Genomic DNA, 24944 nt, shown 5'->3' with positions numbered 1-24944 from the left:
CAGAATTTGCTCAATTCTTCATAGCTGAATTGCTGAATATTTTAACTGCATTACCAACGTTCCTAGAATCGCGCTGACAAGAACTGGTAACATTTTTTGGTAATAAAATTTTCCGGTTACAAAATCTTCGGTAACGTGCAGAATAGACCTGTAAGTCAAAATCCCTATTGGATTATTTATGGTTACGTTTTAAGAAATTATTCAGCAAGTTTTTTTAAAGACTTTCATGTTTTTAAACACCGAAATTGAGAGAATTTTGTCTGGTGGCGTCATGCGGCAAATGCTTATTTCAAGACATCAAAGTGCCCACACACAAAAAACTTGCAATCATATTGCCCGTCAAAATGATTGTTGGTAGGCCATCGGGGTTTGCCTGTGGAGTTCTGCGGTAACGACAAGTGTGCAGACTTCCATTGAAGTGCATGTGCTCGGCTTAAAATTTAAGGGCGGGAGGATACCGCCACCAAGATTGGACTACAAGTGTGCAGATAGCCTTAGGTTGGCCTGTAAAATAATTTACACGAACAAATATTTGGAGAAAAATCGAGTACTAAGCTCGGTATGAACACCGCTATTGAATCATTGGGCAGCCAACACTTTTTTCAGTGTAACGTAGCACTGCCATATGTTTTGAAATGCTCATAATACAAAGACTGTTTAAATTCCTTTATCCTTAATTCGTCCATAAAATAATTTTTATTTGAAAGATTTATTTAAAATGTATCACATGGCATAACTTATTACTTAATTAGAACACTTTAAGTCAGCTCGCCTCCTTTGGTTTCACGTCATGTTGGGACGCGTGGCAACTACAGTTAGTAATTTTCGTTCTATGCTGTTCGTTTATGTAGTGAGGTCGCTGCCTTCTTTTTCTTTGATTATAAAATAATAAAATTAATAATAATAGTATAAAAGTGTCGTAAATATATAAGATAAAGGAAAACTAATCAATTATTGTGCAAGTGTTTGAAAAGAACACGCAAATTGTGCTGAGATCGTCAATAGAAATGACCAAATTTTGTCTACGTCTGAACGCAGAGGAGCAAAGCATAAGTGTATAAGCAAAAGCAAATAAAAGAAAAAAAAAATCACATAAGAAAAGCAAAGAGAAATAGAGAAAACTAGTGATGGGCGATTCCGAGATGTTTTACGTCAAATTTTTTGTGCTTATTCTCACATTCTTAAAGGAAAAGTTATGTTTCTTTGTGCCACCGTGATCACGTTTTTCTGCTATGTTAAGCAATATAAATATATTTTAACGTAACATTTCATTAAAAATACCTCTACAAACCTCTGTTCCTTGCTAGCGTCCATTTTTGTTCACTTTTAAATTTGCAATCCTCTACACAAAAACAAACGATAAAACTAGGATGGACACCGAAAAGTTATCGGTTAAATCTGAGATTATTTTATAATTACATATTACATATTAACAAGGGACGAATTTTATATGGCTTATCTCTTTTTCTAATTACAGATTAGGGAGTTAATGAGGATAATCTACTTATATGTGAACCTAGTATAAAAGCAAAATAGAGCGTAAAATTGAGAATAAGAGAAAACTATTAGAAAAAGTTATTGAACACGAAACTAGTAAAAAGTTGCAAGTGAACAGTTGTAGCACTATTTTGACATTCTGCTGTAAACACTTTACTATTTATAAATCAGTTTTAAACTCTTTGCTTTACACAAAAGTACTAAAATGTCCAGTAAATCATTAATATTTTGATTTTCACTCATACTGTGAGATAAATGATATTATAGGGAGTGCAGGCTTGTTCAATCGGAAAACATCTCGGTTGTATAGTCGGGCAGCGAGTCGATTATTGACTTGATTTTGCAAAGATGGCGATTCTCTCGATCATTTAAAAATCTCGGACTCGCCCATCTCTAGAGAAAACCCAAAAAACAAACGTAGGAAGACGAATGGAATCCCACAGTGTTGCTGACGCCGGCAGCGACGTCGTCACCGTGTAATGTTTTTGTTTTCGCAGCAAGCGGATGCGGTGGGCAGCTATAGCAATAGGTTCTCTGGCAATAGCGAACAGTCAGATTTGAGGAAGAAATAGCCTAAAAGGAAGAGAATAAAAATAGAAAAGACAAAAACGAAATCAAATCATATTAAATGGTTGAATGTCGAGGTGCTATTTTTGTTGTACACGTCTGTGGTGCATTCACACTTTCGGTGTGCAATTGCTATGTGTGGTAGGAGCAGCGGCAGCAGTCACAGCGGCAATAACAATAACAACTACAAGTGTACTGAGCTGAAGGCGGGTGTGTTTTTTCATTGAGCGTACGTATCCCGGTGGGAGTATGTATGTGTGCAACAGCAAAGTTAAAATCAGGCAGCAGAGAACGAACAGAAAGCAAGCGAACAAACGCTGACGACGACACTGAGGCTGCCGCAGTCAGTGTGGCGTTGTTGTTTAATTCGTTGGTATCGTTCTTAAGAAACGGATGCGAATGTGATTTGCTGCGCGTGAAAAAATTATCATAAACTGTTCGAACGTTTGTGAAAGAAGAAATCAGATAAGTGAAGTTTTTATCCTGTGGTGATTTTAAATGAGAAATTTGTTCTCATTGCAGTTAAAACAAAAAAAGATTCTGTGCAACGTGTGAAATTAAGTAATTTAAGAGGTGGTTGCTGATTTAATAAAAATCAAGTGAAGTGAATTCAATTGCATACAAATATATGTAAATTAGAATGAAACTTATGTAAATACTACATATACATATAAACTCGAGTGGGAAATTTGATTCGAGTTTTAACAAACATTTTATGGTATTAATGAAAGAGGATTATCCACTTCGAACGAATAATTAAAATAACGGTAAGCTCTAAAATTTAATCATGACACTACAAACTACATACATAGATTAAATCTGAATAATTAAATGTGCTCAAATTTTTCAGAAAGTGTAGAATTTGGTTTGGTTTTTGGCTTATAGGAACAACTTGTCAAAGTAGTTACTGGCTTACAACCAGGGATGAAAAATGGAAATTTCAGATTGTACCTAATATCACAAAATAAATGTACCTAAATGAGACAGATTGTACCTAAAAAAAGTTACATCATTCATTTGTAGTTTTTTTTTTATAAATTTGATTTAGAACATTAACACAAAAGATATATGTACTTTAAACATGATTAGGGTTTTCAACTGAGCCTATATCTATAGACTATAGTCTAATGGGAATCGGAGAAGCATTGTTTTTGTCTAATTTTGACTACTGAAAAATATTGGCGAAAAAGACAAAAAACACACTTTGTGAAGTATACTTCTTTATCCAGCTTTTTATAAAACAACAGGAAGTCTGCTAATTTATCCGATTCCTTTTAATAGGTGCAGCAAATCTAGAGAATATAATCAATGTGCCAAAAGTAACTTCGAAAGCATTTTAAATATATTTCCAGAAATCAAAAAGCGAGTATGGGTCAAAGAGCTGTAGTTCTCATCTAAAAATATGAAATTTGAAGACATCCTAGACACTGGGCTGTATGTATGAATAAAGGCTGGTTTTCACAATGTAATATTTTGACAACAAAATTTTTTGACTTTCTTTCCTTTATCCCTACCTTTATCGATGATATTATGGGCCAAGAACTTATAAATAGCCGCCTTAGCAGCGCATGTACACGCCTGAAGGCCTATTCTGATCTAAATCAAACCAAATACCATTTTTTAGTCCCATTTGACAATGGAGGCCTATTCTGATCTAAATCAAACCAAGGCCAGTTTTTAGTCCCATTTCACTCATTTGACCGCAAATGCCACTGAATTTGACTTAGTGAAAATAAGCGTAAACATTAATAGAAAAAAATTACGAAGCTAAGTAAAGTGTTAATTTTTCGAAGTGCCTGCTCTAAATGCAATGTAAAATGTTTAAGATAATACATAATATGGTTTTTTTTATGTCTTCCTTTTGTCCACTTTTCTCTAGAATTGTTTATTCTTCAAAATGAAAGCGAAACTTCTCCCGTACCTACAATTAAATATATTAGCACGGTAAAGGAAAAAAACTAATAATGCATCTGATCAAAAGATGATTGTACCTAAAATCTAGTGACTGTACCTAATGTACCTTTAAGTCATCAAACGTCGGAAAAAGGTACAATTGTACCTACTTTTTCATCCCTGCTTACAACCCACTACTGTGCCTCAGCGGCAAACAAGACGTTAGTAAGGAACCCATAAGTTGAACTGGCCAAGTTATGAAACAACTAGTTACCTATCATGCATTTAAAATTCATAACATTAAATTAGGAAACTTACCATCCTACTAAAATGAGCGATTGAGATAGAAATATAAATAATTTTCGCATACCTATGACGGTAAGGTCTGAATTAAAAAAAAAACGAGTTTATATTTGGCCGGAATTAAAGAATACTACCAGGTATAATTCCCACGACAGCCGGTTCTACGTACCGGAATGACTCGGGTTTCACCCGACCAAGGGCTGTTGTTTCGGCGATCTAACCCCGTTTAGGTCGGCGAAGTATCTCAGAAGTTGTCCGTCCATAGGGCAACATTCACTACGCATTCTCCTACTCAGGGCTGGCATCGAGTCAAACCCTGGGCCAGAAATATACACCTGCTGTGTATGCCGAAGACGATTACACCACAACTCCACCTCAGTCAAGTGTAATGCCTGCGAGGGGTGGAGTCACCTCAGGGTCTGCTCGGGACTACGGACACACAGACAGTGGACCACGTCGTACGTGGCCCCCTGTTGCTCAAATAGAGCAGCCTCCACGGCAAACCATAGTCCGCCCGTGCAGCCCCACACACTCACACAGCAACCACACACAGTCGCCACAACACAACAACATAATAACACCACAGACCGTACCACAGCCACCACAGACCACATAACACACACAACCGCACCACCACCCACACGCCGCCGCCAACAACTCCTGGTTCCCCCTACAATCTGCACGGTATGTCAGACCAGAATATTCCGTAATGTGACATCAGTCAAGTGCAACACCTGCCTTGGCTGGTGCCACTTTAGGGCATGTTCAGGTCTGCGTACCACGCGAGATTGGACGGGGAATTTCGAGGGCCCGTGTTGCGCTGCTCGGTCGCAGACGTCAATTGCGACGCCCCCCACCACCACCACAGGGCGGCAACCACCTCAGCAGCACACACAGCCAACGGCGGCAAGAACATACACCTCACTCACACCCCACATCACGACACGTCTCCCGAACCACATGAAGCTCCTCCAATTCAACTGTAACGGGCTACAGAGCAAGATTGAGGAGATAACCGTCTTCATGTGTCGGCATGGTATATTAATAGCTGCGGTCCAAGAGACGAAGTTGCACAGCAATTCAACTTTGTTGAATTGCGCCGGGTACAACGTGCACCGTCGAGATCGCGAGCGAGATAATGGTGGTGGCTTAGCGTTCATCACGCACCACACCGTGCAGTATCGTCTTATCGAAGCAGACATCGACCGCAGGGATACCACCCTAGAATGTCAGGGCATCGCTATCCGGTCAGGCGATGTCGAGCTCGAAATATTTAACATATACATACCCCCTGTCACCTGCTGCCCGGCAGGATATCACCCTGATATAGGTGCGCTCCTCAGAGGTGAAAACCGTATGGTAGTAGGTGACTTTAATGCGCACCACGATCTTTGGCACTCAAGCCTGTCAAACGATCGTAGGGGAACAGACTTGGCTGAGCAGATAGACGATTCGACATTCTGCACAATGAACGACGACGCACCCACCAGGATTATGGGTAACTGCAGTAGCTCGCCAGACATCACAATAGTCAGCGCTGGTCTGATAAACAGCATAACGTGGCGACCTATGCTGACTCTAGCATCAGACCATCTACCCATAGTCATCTCGATTGATAAACCAACCGACTTTGCCTCCGCCAAACACCGGACCTATATCAACTTTTCTAAAGCTGATTGGAAAGGTTACGCGGAGTTTACCGAAAACACCTTCGCAGCGCTCCCCACACCAACCGACGTCCATCTCGGTGAACGTAAGTTCCGCAGGGCTATCACTGCTGCTGCAGCTCGCTTCATACCGGCAGGATGTATATCGGACCCACGTCCAAACTTCCCTGCCGAAGCGGCTGTTCTAGCCGATGAGCGTGATAGCCTTCGTCAGGCCGATCCCGGAGATCCCCGTATCAGGGATCTCAACGCGGAGATTCGGCAACTTGTAAACGTACATAAGCGGAAGAAGTGGGAGGAGCACCTGAAGACTTGTAATTTCACCTCTGGTGTGAGCAAGCTTTGGTCAACCGTGAGGTCATTGTCTAATCCGACGAAGCACGACGACAGAGTCGAAATTTCCTTCGGCGACCATGCTTCGTCGGACCCGGAGCGATGCGCGAGCTATTTTAGCCGGCAGTTCATACTGCATCCTCCGGTGGACAAAGCCAAGCGTCGAGTGACCAGAAGGCTGCACAAACTGCCAACAAATTGTGCCCCCCTTGCTTTCACTTGCGGTGAAGTTCAGGTGGCCATCGGGAAGGCGAAAGCCTCCAAAGCCATGGGTCCCGACGGAATATGCATGCTGATGCTGAAAAATTTGGGTCCTGCGGGGGTAGCGTACCTAACGGAGGTCCTCAATTTGTCAATGGCCACTCTCATCATCCCAGACATCTGGAAGGTGGGGAGAGTGGTCCCACTGCTCAAACCGGGGAAACCTGCCAACAAAGGAGATTCGTATCGTCCGATTACACTCCTTTCCCCGGTAGCGAAGACACTCGAGGCCTTGCTACTCCCGTACTTCACAAACCACCTGACCCCAGCGAAGCATCAGCATGGTTTCCGTAAAGTGCACAGTACAACAACAGCACTTAACGCCATAAACACTCAGATAACTCGTGGCCTTAACCGTAACCGTCCCTGTGAGAGAACGATTCTAGTAGCGTTGGACTTGTCAAAGGCGTTTGACACCGTCTGCCATTCCACGCTACTAGAAGATATAGAGGCCTCCTCTCTCCCACAGAGGCTCAAACGGTGGTCGGCAAATTATCTGAGTGGTCGACATTCGTCGGTAATGTTTAGAGACAAAACGAGTAAGCAGCGAAAAATAAAACAGGGGGTTCCTCAGGGTGGTGTCCTTTCCCCGCTACTGTTTAACTTTTACATTTCAAAGCTCCCTCAACCACCAGAGGGAGTCTCGATTGTCTCCTATGCCGACGATTGCTCGATCATGGCGACTGGGAATGGAATTGATGACCTGTGTTCGAAAGTAAACGGCTATCTCTCCGAACTTTCTCGCTTCTTCACTGCAAAGTGTCTAGCCCTCTCCCCTACGAAATCCTCCGCGACCCTGTTCACAACCTGGACGAAGGAGGTCAGGCTACCGCTGGGGATTCACGTCGATGACACACCAATTCCGACGGTGAATAACCCCAAAATACTCGGAGTAACATTCGACAGCCTGCTCTCCTTCTCTGCGCACTCAACCGCTATTGTCAATAAAGTACAGAGCCGCAACAAGGTCCTCAAGTCGCTAGCCGGCAGTACTTGGGGCAAAGACAAAGAAACGTTGCTGGCAACATACAAGGCAATAGGCCGGCCGGTTTTGAACTACGCAGCGCCAGTGTGGTCGCCAGGGACTAGTAGGACGCAGTGGACGAAGCTACAGACGGGACAAAATACGGCACTTAGGACAGCGACGGGATGCCTCCTGATGTCGCCAGAACATCACTTGCACGGCGAGGCGCAAATGCTCCCAGTAAAGGAGCACAACATAATGCTCTGCAAGCAGTTCCTGATCGGGAGCCACAGAAGTGGCCACCCGAGCAGACAGCTGCTTGCAGAGGAGCCCTCGCCTAGGCACGTCAGGAGGCATCTATATGAACTAACGGACGAATTCCAGAGGTTCATTAAGCATCCTCTGGACCCGACAGCGTACAGACAGGCCCTGAACGGCATTCACAGGGACGCAGTCTCGAGTTATGTAGACTCTAGACCTGTGAATGCCGTTCTAGGCATACCACCCCCGGACATAGACGAGACGGAGCTTCATCTGCCTCGGGAGACACGCACAACACTCGCACAACTTCGCTCCGGCTACTGCAGCAGGTTGAACTCCTACTTGAGTAGGTTGAATGAGGATGTGCCGAATGAGTGTCCGGCATGCGGAGAGACCCCACATGACTCGAAACATCTCTTCGCATGCCCGGAAAACCCGACAACCCTAACGGCCTTGTCCCTGTGGACAAACCCCACAGAAGCTGCACGCTTCCTAGGGTTGCCGTTAGTGGAACTTGACGACAACGACTGAGATACCAACCGATCTGGGCGGGGTTGTTGTAGCCGCTACAACAACAACAACAACCAGGTATAATAAAATAGGGAGTGTCTATTTACACGCGCCACGGTAACTTTTACCGTAGATCCACGGTAAAATTACCGTAGATCCACGGTAAAATTATCGTAGATCCACGGTAAAAATTACCGTAGATCCACGATAAAATTACCGTAGGTCCACGGTAAAATTACCGTGGATCCACGGTAAAATTGCCGTAGATCCGTAATTTCTGAAGATGTTTGCTTGCCGTAGATCCACAGTAAGAATTCACACGGGTTGAAATTCACTCGGAAGTGAATTGCAGAACCTGCCCCAATATTTTTTTAAACCTCTTCAAAAAACTAGGCAGTGGATAAAAATATCTTATCTGTTTAAATGAACACCACTAATATTTCTTGCAAACACACATTGATTTACATCTTTTTTTTCGCCTTATTTTCGTACAAAATTACGCAAAACAGCTTGCTCGTTCGTTTTTAGGCTTGCCATTGTTACGAATTTCGAAAGTTCGAAAATACGAGTCGGATTGCAGCATACTATTTCTACGATTCATTCGTAACAAAATGCGAATACGAAAGAGTTGCAGAATAGGGATGTAAGTACATGTCATAGGTAAAGACTAATTTGGCTGAAATATCACTAACTAATTATTAAAATCTATACATATTCAAATATTTCGTTGTTTACTTCCATTTTTTTACAAATATAAGGTTCTTTGTTTACACCGCTTTCTGTTTTTGTTTGCACATGCAAATCAGCTGATCGTTTGACACTTTTTATGAACTGACAGGAAAAAACCACTGACTAAATTCTGTAACTTCTGACTAGGAACAGTTGCTCAGGTTTGATGTCAATAGGAACGACTTCCTGAAGTTCTGACTACGGCTATCTGCACACTTGTCGTCCAATCATAGCTGCGTTATCGTCTCGCCCTGAAATTTTGAGCCGAGCAAATGCATTTCAAAGGAGATCTGCACACTTGTCGTTATCGGCAAATCGTAGAACATGCAGAAACGGATAAGTACGGCACTGTCGTTTGCTAAACGTTGTGCACGCAATGTTTGTTTACATTTTATGGGAAAAATTAGTGAAAAAGTTAATATTTGCATTAAAATTGCAAAAAAAATAGTAGATTTTGCATAAAATGTATGGAAATTACTAAAAACTGGATAATTGCATTAAGATTCAATAAATGAGCGTTTTAACTATAAAATATGACGAAATTGTAAAAAGTCTCTGTGCGCATGCTCAAAACACATTTCAGGAAAAGAAAAGAAGAGATATTACTGAAAAAATATGTCTAGAATATTGCAGCACAGTCTATATTTTAAAAATTGCAGGTGTTTGTAAATATTTCGCGAAAATATTAACTAGAAAAACAAAAAATACCTGCTACAAGTGAATTTTTAGACGTCAAATGAACTGAAATATCACGACCGAGTGTGCGAAAGTGTAGTCGTCATGTAATCGTTGCATCATGATTGTGACGGTGAAGCAACTATGATTGGACGACCAATGTGCAGAAAGCCTAAATCCTGTAAACCGGACTGCTATTGGAACAGACTATGTTATGACGTTTGACAAAAAAACGATTGAACGGTCTCCCAACGGTAAATTTTTTGTTGCTGTTGATATGCGCATGTTTATATGTATAAATACATACTACTTACATTATTTTTTTGCTATCCTACCTATTTCTCCCCAACATAAACATACATATGAAGGGTAGCCGCGAATACCATTGAAAAACTCTCGCTTAGGATATGGACAGTTTGTAGTTAGCGTTAATAAACATTGCGACACGGGATATTTATTTCGATGAAAAAAAATATTTTTCTCGGGTTCAAAACCATCCTATCTTTTAAGTAGGAACCAACAATAAACACCCACAAAATTTCATTGAAATCGGTTAAGCGGTTTCGGCGATTAGCTTAAGCGAACACAGTGACACGGGATTTTTATATATTAAGATGTAAAATAATTTGCGCATTGAGTAGATTGTAGTACATACTAAAATAAAATTCAACTGTGATACTTAAATTTGAAGTAGGTCGGAATGGCCGTACCAAATAAACAAAAACAAGTAAAGAAGTATAAGTTCAGGCGAAACCGAACTTTATATACCCAGCGCAGGTATCAACTATCGTCGTTTCAACTTTTTCTTAACTACATTTGCATGATAAGCAGGCCGTTTTTTCCCGATTTCAAAGTTTTTCAATAATATGCCGAATTAGAGTTAATGAAATAAGTAGAGCTGCAAAACTATCGATAGTCATCCCATTCGATGTTTTCGATAGTTTGCATTGAAACTATTGATATCGGATAATTTTAGAATGCTTTGACGAAGCTATTTCTATCTTTTTAGTTTTGTTTAGTTCCTGAAGAACCCTGTGGGGAAAATCTCCAGTTCTGAACTGGTGCGCTTCTAGTACATGTAGACCCAGTACTGATTCGCGATAAATCTCTTTTGCATGCAAACAACTGGCGAATTTAACATGGCGATGTCCTAGGAAGTGTCAATTGCCCCCGCTGCATCCCTTTTTCGATAGTTCCGAACTAGTCCTAAATTCTGTAGTTCTGGACCAGTTCTAAAATAGACAGATGAAAGAAAAAAGTATCATTATTTTTCAATCTTGTTGGTATTTGGGTGTGTGCGATTTTAAATTATTTTCAAAGAAATGTGTTTTTAATGTAAAATTTTATTTTTTTGAGTGATTGCAAGAAATGTACGTTTACATACCTTTGGCTGTGGCTGACTTTGACACTAACAACATAGTAAGGTTTCAAAAAGATATTTAAAAACTAGTTTAACCGACTTCAAAATAAGGAGGATGTTATCAATTCGTGGGAATATTTTTTTTTTTATGTATGTTACCGGATATCTTTGGACCACGTCAACCGATTTCGATAATTCTTTTTGCATCGGTAAGGTGGTCCCATACTAATCTGGTCTAGATCCGGACATTGGATCATGAAAAAATTAACGGTACTCCTTAATTTTTATATGAGAATTGAAATCGGTTGTTATTGTTGCTGTAGCGGCTACAACAACCCCGTCCAGATCGGTTAATATCTCAGTCGTTGCCGTCAAGCTCCACTAACGGAAGTCCTAAGAAGCGTGCAGCCTCAATAGGGTCGGTCCACAGGGACGAAGGCGTTAGGCTTGTCGGGTTTTTCGGGAATACGAAGAGTTGTTTCGAGTCATGGGGTGTCTCCGCATGCCGGACACTCATTTGGCACATATGCGTCTAATCTGCTCAGGTATGAGTTTAACCTGCTGCCAGAGCCAGAGAGAGTCCTACTAGTCCCCGGCGACCACACTGGTGCTGCGTAATTTTAAACCGGCTGGCCTATTGCCTTGTATGTTGCCAGCAACGTTTCTTTGTCTTTGCTCTAAGTACTACCAGCTATCGACTTGAGGACCTTGTTGCGGCTCTGTACTTTGTTGACAATAGCGGTTGCGTGCGCAGAGAAGGAGAGCAGACTGTCGAAGGTTGCTTCGACTATTTTGGGGTTATTCAACGCCCGAATTGGTGTACCAACGACGTTTCCTATTCTCTATTCCTAGCGGTAGCCTGACCTCTTTCGTCCAGATGGTGAACAAGCTCGAGAAAGCCTAGAGAAGCTCGGAGAGATACCCGTTTACTTCCGAACACAAGTCATCAATTCCATTCCCAGACGCAAATCGAGCAATCGTCGGCGTAAGAGACAATCGAGACTCCCTCTGGTGGTTGAAAGAGCTTTGAAATGTAAAAGTTAAACAGTAGTGGGGAAAGGACACCACCTGTGGAACCCCCTGTTTTATTTTTCTGAGTTTGCTCGATTTTCCCTAAACGTTACCGACGAGTGTATGCTGATAAAGGGCGTTTTTGAATCGGCAGCTGAGATAGGGTGTTTTTCAATTAAATTCTGAAATAGGGCATTCTTGAAAAGTTTTTTGAGATAGAGCGGTTTCGAACTGGCTGCCGAGATAGGTCGATCTTCCACTCAGCCATCGATATGGTATCAGGGTGATATCCTGCCGGGAAACAAGTGACAGGGGGTATATATGCGTTAAATATTACGATCTCGACATCGCCTGACCGGATAGCAATGCACTGAAATTCTAGGGTGGTATCCCTGCGGTCGGGTGCGTGATGAACGCTAAGCCACCACCTTTATCCCGCTTGCGATCTCGACGGTGCACGTTGTTGAATTGCTGTGCAACTTCGTCTCTTGGACCGCAGTTATCAATATACCATGCCTTCCCATAAAGACGGTTATCTCCTTGATCTTGCTCTGAAGTCCGTTGCAGTTAAATTGAAGGAGCTTCATGTGGTTCGGGGGACGTGTTGTTATGCGTCGCAATTGGAGTTTGCAAACCTGAACATGCCCTAAAGTGGCACCAGCCAAGGCTGGTGTTGCACATGCATGATGTCACGTTACGGAAGATCCTGGTATGACATACCGCGCAGATTGTAGAAGGAACCAGGACTTGTTGGCGGCGGCGTATGGGTGGTGGTGTGGTNTGAGCGTTTTAACTATAAAATATGACGAAATTGTAAAAAGTCTCTGTGCGCATGCTCAAAACACATTTCAGGAAAAGAAAAGAAGAGATATTACTGAAAAAATATGTCTAGAATATTGCAGCACAGTCTATATTTTAAAAATTGCAGGTGTTTGTAAATATTTCGCGAAAATATTAACTAGAAAAACAAAAAATACCTGCTACAAGTGAATTTTTAGACGTCAAATGAACTGAAATATCACGACCGAGTGTGCGAAAGTGTAGTCGTCATGTAATCGTTGCATCATGATTGTGACGGTGAAGCAACTATGATTGGACGACCAATGTGCAGAAAGCCTAAATCCTGTAAACCGGACTGCTATTGGAACAGACTATGTTATGACGTTTGACAAAAAAACGATTGAACGGTCTCCCAACGGTAAATTTTTTGTTGCTGTTGATATGCGCATGTTTATATGTATAAATACATACTACTTACATTATTTTTTTGCTATCCTACCTATTTCTCCCCAACATAAACATACATATGAAGGGTAGCCGCGAATACCATTGAAAAACTCTCGCTTAGGATATGGACAGTTTGTAGTTAGCGTTAATAAACATTGCGACACGGGATATTTATTTCGATGAAAAAAAATATTTTTCTCGGGTTCAAAACCATCCTATCTTTTAAGTTGGAACCAACAATAAACACCCACAAAATTTCATTGAAATCGGTTAAGCGGTTTCGGCGATTAGCTTAAGCGAACACAGTGACACGGGATTTTTATATATTAAGATGTAAAATAATTTGCGCATTGAGTAGATTGTAGTACATACTAAAATAAAATTCAACTGTGATACTTAAATTTGAAGTAGGTCGGAATGGCCGTACCAAATAAACAAAAACAAGTAAAGAAGTATAAGTTCAGGCGAAACCGAACTTTATATACCCAGCGCAGGTATCAACTATCGTCGTTTCAACTTTTTCTTAACTACATTTGCATGATAAGCAGGCCGTTTTTTCCCGATTTCAAAGTTTTTCAATAATATGCCGAATTAGAGTTAATGAAATAAGTAGAGCTGCAAAACTATCGATAGTCATCCCATTCGATGTTTTCGATAGTTTGCATTGAAACTATTGATATCGGATAATTTTAGAATGCTTTGACGAAGCTATTTCTATCTTTTTAGTTTTGTTTAGTTCCTGAAGAACCCTGTGGGGAAAATCTCCAGTTCTGAACTGGTGCGCTTCTAGTACATGTAGACCCAGTACTGATTCGCGATAAATCTCTTTTGCATGCAAACAACTGGCGAATTTAACATGGCGATGTCCTAGGAAGTGTCAATTACCCCCGCTGCATCCCTTTTTCGATAGTTCCGAACTAGTCCTAAATTCTGTAGTTCTGGACCAGTTCTAAAATAGACAGATGAAAGAAAAAAGTATCATTATTTTTCAATCTTGTTGGTATTTGGGTGTGTGCGATTTTAAATTATTTTCAAAGAAATGTGTTTTTAATTTAAAATTTTATTTTTTTGAGTGATTGCAAGAAATGTACGTTTACATACCTTTGGCTGTGGCTGACTTTGACACTAACAACATAGTAAGGTTTCAAAAAGATATTTAAAAACTAGTTTAACCGACTTCAAAATAAGGAGGATGTTATCAATTCGTGGGAATATTTTTTTTTTTATGTATGTTACCGGATATCTTTGGACCACGTCAACCGATTTCGATAATTCTTTTTGCATCGGTAAGGTGGTCCCATACTAATCTGGTCTAGATCCGGACATTGGATCATGAAAAAATTAACGGTACTCCTTAATTTTTATATGAGAATTGAAATCGGTTGTTATTGTTGCTGTAGCGGCTACAACAACCCCGTCCAGATCGGTTAATATCTCAGTCGTTGCCGTCAAGCTCCACTAACGGAAGTCCTAAGAAGCGTGCAGCCTCAATAGGGTCGGTCCACAGGGACGAAGGCGTTAGGCTTGTCGGGTTTTTCGGGAATACGAAGAGTTGTTTCGAGTCATGGGGTGTCTCCGCATGCCGGACACTCATTTGGCACATATGCGTCTAATCTGCTCAGGTATGAGTTTAACCTGCTGCCAGAGCCAGAGAGAGTCCTACTAGTCCCCGGCGACCACACTGGTGCTGCGTAATTTTAAACCGGCTGGCCTATTGCCTTGTATGTTGCCAGCAACGTTTCTTTGTCTTTGCTCTAAGTACTACCAGCTATCGACTTGAGGACCTTGTTGCGGCTCTGTACTTTGTTGACAATAGCGGTTGCGTGCGCAGAGAAGGAGAGCAGACTGTCGAAGGTTGCTTCGACTATTTTGGGGTTATTCAACGCCCGAATTGGTGTACCAACGACGTTTCCTATTCTCTATTCCTAGCGGTAGCCTGACCTCTTTCGTCCAGATGGTGAACAAGCTCGAGAAAGCCTAGAGAAGCTCGGAGAGATACCCGTTTACTTCCGAACACAAGTCATCAATTCCATTCCCAGACGCAAATCGAGCAATCGTCGGCGTAAGAGACAATCGAGACTCCCTCTGGTGGTTGAAAGAGCTTTGAAATGTAAAAGTTAAACAGTAGTGGGGAAAGGACACCACCTGTGGAACCCCCTGTTTTATTTTTCTGAGTTTGCTCGATTTTCCCTAAACGTTACCGACGAGTGTATGCTGATAAAGGGCGTTTTTGAATCGGCAGCTGAGATAGGGTGTTTTTCAATTAAATTCTGAAATAGGGCATTCTTGAAAAGTTTTTTGAGATAGAGCGGTTTCGAACTGGCTGCCGAGATAGGTCGATCTTCCACTCAGCCATCGATATGGTATCAGGGTGATATCCTGCCGGGAAACAAGTGACAGGGGGTATATATGCGTTAAATATTACGATCTCGACATCGCCTGACCGGATAGCAATGCACTGAAATTCTAGGGTGGTATCCCTGCGGTCGGGTGCGTGATGAACGCTAAGCCACCACCTTTATCCCGCTTGCGATCTCGACGGTGCACGTTGTTGAATTGCTGTGCAACTTCGTCTCTTGGACCGCAGTTATCAATATACCATGCCTTCCCATAAAGACGGTTATCTCCTTGATCTTGCTCTGAAGTCCGTTGCAGTTAAATTGAAGGAGCTTCATGTGGTTCGGGGGACGTGTTGTTATGCGTCGCAATTGGAGTTTGCAAACCTGAACATGCCCTAAAGTGGCACCAGCCAAGGCTGGTGTTGCACATGCATGATGTCACGTTACGGAAGATCCTGGTATGACATACCGCGCAGATTGTAGAAGGAACCAGGACTTGTTGGCGGCGGCGTATGGGTGGTGGTGTGGTTGTGTCTGTTGTGTGGTCTGTCGTGGTTATGGCGTGGTCTATTGTGTTGTTGTATTGTGGTGCTGTGGTGTTTGTATCGAGCTGTTCAGGTGGACCGGGGTTAGCCGTGTAGGCTCCTCTGTTTGAGCAGCAGGGGGCCACAAATGATGTGGTCCATTGCCGATGAGTCCGTAGTCCTGAGCAGACTCTGAGGTGACTCCACCCGTCGCATGCATTGCACTTGACTGAGGTGGAGTTGTGGTGTAGTCGTCTCTGGCATACACAGCAGATGTAGGTTTCTGGCTTGACCCGATACCAGCCCTGAGCAGAAGAATACGTAGAAAATGTAGCCCTGAGATACTTCGCCGACCTAAACGGGGTCAGATCGCCGAAACAACAGCCCTTGGTCGGGTAAAGTCCGAGTCATTCCGGTACGTAGAACCCGCTTTTTGTGGGAAAGATTAAGTCGGTTTTGATTTTTGCTTAAAAATTACTTGTTTTCAAATTTAACATGTTACATGATTCAAGTACTTAAAAGCAATTCTGGTTCATTAGCTTTTGCCTTTTCTATTTGCTTGTACACGTTTCAATTTTGTTGAATTCAAGTTTTTGGTTATTTAGATGGGAAACAACGAAAATGTCACAAGCAAANTCCGAGTCATTCCGGTACGTAGAACCCGCTTTTTGTGGGAAAGATTAAGTCGGTTTTGATTTTTGCTTAAAAATTACTTGTTTTCAAATTTAATTACACCCGAGTTACATGATTCAAGTACTTAAAAGCAATTCTGGTTCATTATCTTTTGCCTTTTCTATTTGCTTGTACACGTTTCAATTTTGTTGAATTCAAGTTTTTGGTTATTTAGATGGGAAACAACGAAAATGTCACAAGCAAAGCAATAAACTTTAACTCGTCCCTTTGATTCTCAACCCCTCTCTTCCACTAGCAAGCATAATTGAATTTAATACTTGAACCGTGTGAAACCCGGAAATAGGTAAAAAACAGTGATGTGTAAGCAAATCAATGTTGCTAAATTCCCATTTTCAAAAAAAAAAACATGCAGTAGTACATATAATATACTTAAAAAATATAAATTTTTAAAATCAAGTAAATAGAAGGGGACGACGTTCAATTATTCTATCAAAACTAAGAAAATAAAGTTGCTTAACGTTTGAACCTATGTANAAAAAAAAAACATGCAGTAGTACATATAATATACTTAAAAAATATAAATTTTTAAAATCAAGTAAATAGAAGGGGACGACGTTCAATTATTCTATCAAAACTAAGAAAATAAAGTTGCTTAACGTTTGAACCTATGTATGTTGCCGTGGTCCGATTGTAGGAACACGCATATTTACGTGTTCGTCTCGGCGAGGAGAAGGTTTATATCTGGGTTTAAACATTAACAGAGTTGCCATCTGTTAAAATTTTCCTTCAGTTAGTTAAATGATTTGCTGAAATATGGGTATCGATGGAAATAATTCAAATATGTATCACAGTACCGGTAAGAAAATGTAATAAAACTACATTTTTATAATAATAACAGTAATATAACAGTCTTACTTATTGTTAAGAGAATGTTGTAAGTTTAACTTAGAGTAAATTACGTAGCGTCCTCAATTACTGAAATATCGGAATTTTCGTATTTTCACCGTGTTGTTTTTCTATACCAAGGGTATTAAGTGCACCGAGTTTGGTAAAAAATGATAAATCGGTTACTGAGATGCATATTTGTGGTCGGCGCCACGCCCATTATCCAAAAAAATTTAACAATCTAATTTAATGCTAAGCGGTTATTCCAAGAATCGATTTTGAGGGAATGAGCTTCAGTTGCTACTGATTTATTGCAATTTTCGTGTTTCTGTAAATTAACGTTATATGGGAAGTGGGCATGGTTTTCTCCCGATTTCAAGGATTTTGGATTTTGGCAGATATGTTAGATATAGTCTTAGCAAGGCTCATACCGAGTTTGGTATGATTTGGTGAAGTGGATACTGAGATACACCATTTCATCATAAGTGGGTGGGGTCACTTCCATTTTCCAAAAATTTTATAATAATATTATTTTCTACCAAAATTCGACTTCACATACTAATTTTCAAAAATTTGAATCCAATATTTAATGAAATATCGTAGTTTTGGCATTTTTGGAAAATACCGTTATATGGGAAGTGGGCGTGGTTACAGTCCGATTTCGCCCAATACAAATCTACCTTGCGTAAAGGGAAACCTACATATAGGAGATAACAGTCTTCAACAGTCAAGTTGCATGGCAATTCAATACTGTTGAATTGAAACAACGCGCACCCTCGAGATCGCGAGCGAGATAATGGTGCTGGCGTAGCATTCATCACGCATGATACCGTGCGGTATCGTCTTATCGATGCAGACATCGACCGCAGGGGTACCATCCCAGAATGTCAGGGTATTGCTATCCGGTCAGGCGATGTCGAGATCGAAATGGTTGACTTTAACACACAAGCCTGTCGTATGACCCCAGGATTATGGGCAGCTGCAGTAGCTCGCCGACAACAATCGTTAGCGCTGGTCTGATAAACAGCATAAAGTGGAGACCTATGCCGACTTTGGCATCAGATCATCTGCCCATTATCATATCGATTGATAAACCTGTCGACTTTGCTTCAGCGGATCACCGAACCTATGCCAACCTTTTTAAAGCTTATCGGAACGGCATTGCGGATGTTATTGAAATCAACTTGACTTCCCTACCCACACCAACCGACGTTCACGTAGGTGAGCGTAAGTTCCGTAGGGTTGTCACTGCTGCTGCAGCGCGCTTCATCCCAGCAGGATGCAGTTCGGGCCCCGTCCGAATTTTCCTGTTGAAGCGGCTGTCCTAGCGGATGAGCGTGGACCACCTTCGTCAGACCGATCCCGGAAATCCCCGCATCAGGGATCTCAACGCGGAGATACGACAAATAAGCGGAAGAAGTGGGAAGAGCATCTAAAGACCTGTAACTTCACCTCGAGTGTGAGCAAGCTTTGGTCAACCGTGAGGTCATTTTCCAATCCAACGAAGCATGCCGACAGAGTTGAAATCTCGATCTATTTTAGCATCCTCCGACCAACGTCGAGTGACCAGAAGGCTGCACAAACTGCCAACACCCGCTGCGCCTCTTGTTTCACCAGCGTTGAAGCGAGGGTAGCCATCGGAAAGGCGAAAGCCTCCAAAGCCATATGACCAGACGGAATTTGCATGCTGATGCTGAAAAACCACCTAACCCCAGCTAGGCATCAATATGGGTTCCGTAAGGTGCATAGCACATAACCCCATTAACACCCAGACAATTCGTGGCTTTAACCAAAACCGCCCCTGTGAGAGGACAGTCCTTATAGCATTGGATCTTTCAAAGGTGTTTGACAACGCCAGCGACTCCATGCTACTAGAGGACATTGAGGCCTCCGCTCTCCCATAGGGTCTCAAACCATGGTCGGCGAATTATCTGAGTGGTCGACTTTCGTCAGTCATTTTTAAAGACAAATTCAGCAAACCGAGAAAAATTAAACAGGGGGTGTCTACCTGCACCACTAGTTCTGCAACTCCCGTGTGGTCGCCGGGGATTAGCAGGGGGCAGTGGACGAAGTTTCAGACTTGCAAAAACACGGCACTCCGGACTGTGACTGGATGCTCTCTGATACCGCTCCAACACCAACCGCACGATGAGGTCTTGATGCAAGGAGCATAACACAATGCTGTGCAAGCAGTTCTTACTAGGGTGCCACAGACGCGGCCACCCGAACAGACAACTGCTTACAGAAGAGCCCTCGCCAAGGCACGTCAGGAGGCATCTCTTATCAACAACCTCTGGACCCAACTGCAAACCGACAGGCCTTACAGGCATTCACCGCACATGTGTCTCGAGTTACGTAGACTCTACACCTGTGAATGTCGTTTTGGGCACATAACTACCCGACGTGGACGTGACAGAACTTTAGTCTGCCGCGGGACACTCGCACCACAATAGCCCAACTTCGATCTGGATTTGCAGCAGGCTAAACTCGTATCTGAGCAGAGTGGATGAAGAAGTGCCCAACCCGTGCACGGCATGCGGAGAGTCGTCAAATGACTCACGGCACCTCTTCGCATGCCCCCAAAAACCCCACCAAGCTAACGCCCATGTCCCGATGGACAGACCCTGTAGAAGTTGCGCTTTTCCTGGGCCTCCCCTTAGCTGAGCCAGACGACAAAGCTGACGGATTAGCCCACTCGAGCGGGGTTTAGTAGCCACTACAACAACAACAACAAAGAGGTCCTGATTCCACACCTTGCCCTCACCGTTAGGCACAGTCTAGGCGTGGATCCTCATTGAAAAAGGCAGCCGTTTTCAATACTTAGTACGCGGAAGACAGTGATTAATGCTAGAGGGAAGTTTGCGAGCACCCTCTGTGCCATCGTTGAAAAAGAGCTAAATTTAGCAAACCAGTGGTGTGCTCATGTCCGACCTAATATAGTCCTCTTAACCAGGAAGAGAAATCTGGAAGGAATAAAAAACATAGCCTTGTATGACGTCACGGAAGTGAAGTATCTGGATATTATCCTAGACTCCAAATTCCTGTAGAGGATTAATATTGAGGCGGCCGCCTAATAACCTTAGCCGGAAAATTCTATTGGACTTCTTAAGGCAGCGAGGACTGAGCGAGGTGTTGTAAGGAGCAAGTAGGCACAATAGATCTCCTGGCCAAAGTGCATGCTTCAACAAATATCTATTTAAGCGTAGCTTAATTGTAAACTAAGTTGTAGTTCGTGGCAATTCATTTCATTTAATAATTCTAATCAATAAACGTTATTTGCTACAGAGCGAGTATGATCTGGCCCTTTTTTCAAAATAATCTAGCTACATGTGTGTGTTCCTTACATGCACTTATGCATGTATACTTTGAGAGGCAGCTTTACTATTTTTATGAACATAGCTGCCTGTGCTAAGGGTTGTTATCAAGATGAAACACGACACCCCCATTGTTTATCAGTCTCATTCTACTATCAATGTTCTACATACATATATATGTATGTACATAGATGTTCTATCTCATCATCCCCGTAAATCAAAGAAAATGTTCATGGTTCAAAAATTTTAGAACAAAGAAGGCTGTAAATTTGAAACGTTATTTCATTTTATCAACAAAATTTCGCCAAACTATTTAAAGTATGAAATGCGTCACAAGAATTGAATAAAGAGGCAGCAAGTGCGCAGCTTCTATGAGCCGAATGTCAAAGAGAATTCCATAAAATAATGAATCAACCCAAACGACAATGCTATCGTAAGCCTTTCAATATATCGTTGTCCTTTTACAGTGGAGAGTTAACTCAAATTCGGCAGTTAAATTAGTATTTGTACTGAAAATCTATAGTGAACTTCTGTGAAACGGGCGATAAGAAATACATTTCGAGTAAATACATAGGTCAAGGTTTCCACACGCTAGACAAGCGTTTCGTAATCGGTGAACTATTTTGCAACAAAATTAATTTCAATAGGGATTAATTTACTGTAAAGTTTTTCAAAAGAGACCACAACCACCAATCTTCTATAAGATTGATTGCATGTACTTTGGGTACTTTGGTCGCGTAAAACCATAGTAAAAATGTTAGGAGCGGTTCTTAATGCTTTGTCGGCATTTTACCTCTGATTAAAGCTGGAACCCATAGATACCGGCTCAAGGAAACAAACTGGCTGATGAAATGGCGAGCTGTGGTTCCTTGCAGCATCCAATGGGCAATTTATAGGACAAAGAATAGCGGAAACTGGTATATCAGAACCTCATGAATTAGGCTCATGAGAAGCGTTGGTGGAATACCTACGCCTTTAAAATAAAGGTATATGTTATGTTATGTATGTATATCGTGGTGGTGAAATTCTTGGTCAGAAAGAGAATTAGTTAAGAGCCCTGATAGACTGATTACAACAACAACAATGGAATATGCACCATAGATATCATCGAATGCCCATTGTGTCTATCTTGTTTGTATAATGAGGACCATATTTTCTGCAAATTTTTGGTAGGATGTATTGTAAATGAACGAGCTACGTTAAAAATCTTTCAGTTTTTCCGACGGAATTATACAATGTATTATATTTAGGCAAGGACCGACAAAGCGTTCTGGCTTTCGTTTAGTTCTGCACGAGACCAAAATGGAATTTCAACAGCGTTCCCCTAAAAGAACAAAATGGGAACAAAAGTATTGAGAGCAATTTTAATGGGAACAAAATTAAAACGAAAGGTTCGGGAAAGTTTCCGTAAAGAACAAAAAGCAAACAAAACTCTCGGTGCTGTTGTTGTTGTTTTTTTTGTACTATATTTAGGAGGGTTGTCACACCTTTTAAAAATAAAATTCAACTTAATTCAGCTGTTACTTGAAATATTCATCACAATGGCAGTCGAAAGATATTTAAGGAGATTTTAGTTCGAAAAGTTATAACGAATATTAATATATGGGCATAAAAAAAAATGTTAAGAAATATTTAGTTTGAATATCCAGAATTTTTTATGGGTGCCTCCTGTTGAAAAAATTTAATTCAAACTATTTAATAAGTTAAATGGATTTTCAAAAGATGGGTATAAATCAAAATGGGTTTGAAAATACATAATTAATTTCTGAACTTTTTAGGAGAGCTGCAACGTATTAAAAAATCAAATTCAAAAACCGACGTCATTCGAGACCGCTCTTCTCTCAGAACAGGCTTAAGATGAATCATTTGGAATGTTTTTTTTAGGTTTTAGAATTGGGTTTCAACCTGATTAAAAAGTTAAGTTACATTTTGGCGATTAACGACATGCGGTTTCGTTAGTTTCGTTGATGTTTTACTCTGGTTATGGCACAGACGTACGGGCTGACTGAAAGACATGGCTTAATCGATTTCTCTTTTCATTCAGAGCATTTTGGTGCATAAATGTATGTTTGCCTATATCTATCCCGATTTCATTAGGCTGTTACAAACAATCGTTATGCGAGGAAAGTGAACAAGTGTGCTCGGTATAAAGAAATGCATTCGTCATATACCACAGTGCATAACGAACTGAAGACGATCTCTTTTCAACCGGAATTATCAATCGATTGTTCATATGTGGGAACCCAGTAAGAAAAGGTAATGTTTGGGAATGCAAAAAGTAATGGAGAGCCCATATAACCTACGCAAGAAAAGATGCAAGATTTTCTCTACAGCGTTGTCATACGAAAGTATTGTGTCACATCTCGGTTTACGAAACTATAAATAGAATCTATAAATAGAATTTATAAATAAAAAAATAAAAAATTAAAAACGTCCGTGCCATAGGGTTTGAACCCGCGACCAACAACGCGGCCGACGAACACGCATCCATTCGGCTACAGCAGTTGTTGAGATAACGTGAAAAAAACATACTTGAGTTAGCTCTCAAACTTTTTGTTTTGTTCACCGGCTCGCTTACATTGCGATGCTTCTTTTCGTTCAACCATAATTTTTAAGAAGAAAAAGGTAATAGAAAAAGGTAATAGTGGTATTCACTGAGTCTTGCAAAGCCCTTGCATGGTGCACAGATTGCACCGTAAAAACCGGTTTTCGTATGGGACGGCTTCGCAAATCGTGCAATCCTTGCACTTTGCAAGGGCTTTGCAAGCCTCAGAGAATACCCCTAATGATTTTCTATTTTCTCACTGGGAAATTATCTACATACATACATACATATGTATTAGTGTTCATACCTACCTTCTGCCTACATGCACTCACTGTTCCTATAAAGTAGTGTCGGTATTGTGTAGGACGAAGAATGAGCGAAGCAACAAACAACCACAAAAACTCACAGAAGCATCTGCAACGCTAACAACAGCGCCAAGTAAAACGACTGAAATTTAAAGTGTGAAACGGCAACGACAGCTCCACCACCCGATATTCGACATTCGGCATCCGACAGTCAACAATAAGCCGCAAGCCTTTCAGACCGATTACGCCAAGTGATGTGGAGTGTTTGCTGGCTGCAGAGCTGCCAACTATCTTCAGCTATATGGTGCCATATTGAGGATACAAAAGTGCCAAAATGTGCCAAAAATAAAAATATAAGTGCCAAAAACCATTCAAGGTACCATTCTTTTTAATCCGAGAAAAATCAATACAAGCAAATTATTTCGCAAAAATGTATTGCAATTTTACTGTTTTTCAAAAGTTCCATTTTGCCAAATTGTAAAATTATGTAAGTGCCATTTAAAGTGAAATAGGGCCAAAAATGGCACGGTTTGAGCCTAGTTGGCAGGCCTGGCTGGTTGGTGGTTTGTCGCTCTTTTGTTTAGCTTTGCGTTGCCTGAATTTCGTATGAAGTTTAAGCCACAACCTTAGCTTTGGAGCTCAATTGGAAACAACAACGACATCAAGAGCAATGAATAAAATACGACGTATGCAAGAAAAACAACAACTGCATACATTGTACATATGTATGTAAATATGTACATATGTACATAAGTTATCTTTTCCAGTGAATTGCAACGAAGGTGTGAAGAAAACACCAAAAAAAGGTTCAAATTGTGCATATAAATCTACCTACACGCCATACAACAACAAACAGCAACAAAGTAAACAATGCCAAGCGAGGAGCACAACACAAAAACCTCAGTCAAAAGGCGCGAAGCAACAAAAGAAAATTAAAAAAATGATTTTTGAAACAGCGGGCTTGCAATGGGAAGAGCAGCCGAATTGGCCAGCAACTGTAGTACACACATACCTACATACATATGTATCTACTAAATATGTACTTGGCTTATGCGACCTCGCAGGCTCTTATGGCAGGCAGACAGTCCGGCAAAGCAATGAATTGCAACGAATCCTCTGAAAGTACTATGAGCGGTCAAAC

At 41.3% G+C, this 24944-nt stretch overlaps 1 protein-coding gene across 3 annotated transcripts in view; it reads left to right on the top strand.

Annotated features, from left to right (window-relative positions):
* The first annotated feature begins 271 nt into the window (after positions 1-271).
* lbk (leucine-rich repeats and immunoglobulin-like domains protein lambik) overlaps positions 272-24944 on the top strand; it is an 83959-nt gene continuing 59286 nt past the window's right edge. Inside the window, exon 1 of one of the 3 annotated variants that reach the window (XM_017610271.1) lies at positions 272-1055. The gene's annotated coding sequence lies outside the window, so the exon portion shown is untranslated. Of the gene's footprint in view, positions 1056-1522; positions 1974-2669; positions 2832-24944 lie in introns of those variants that run through there. The other 2 variants (XM_017610270.1, XM_017610268.1) reach the window with 2 other exon arrangements.

The sequence above is a fragment of the Rhagoletis zephyria genome, unplaced genomic scaffold (assembly GCF_001687245.7).
Source record: "Rhagoletis zephyria isolate East Lansing unplaced genomic scaffold, Rhagoletis_zephyria_1.1 Rzeph_scaffold_00295, whole genome shotgun sequence".
NCBI lineage: Eukaryota > Metazoa > Arthropoda > Insecta > Diptera > Tephritidae > Rhagoletis > Rhagoletis zephyria.
The sequence above is the reverse complement of the archived record's forward strand: the minus strand, read 5'-3'. Positions and strand labels throughout refer to the sequence as shown.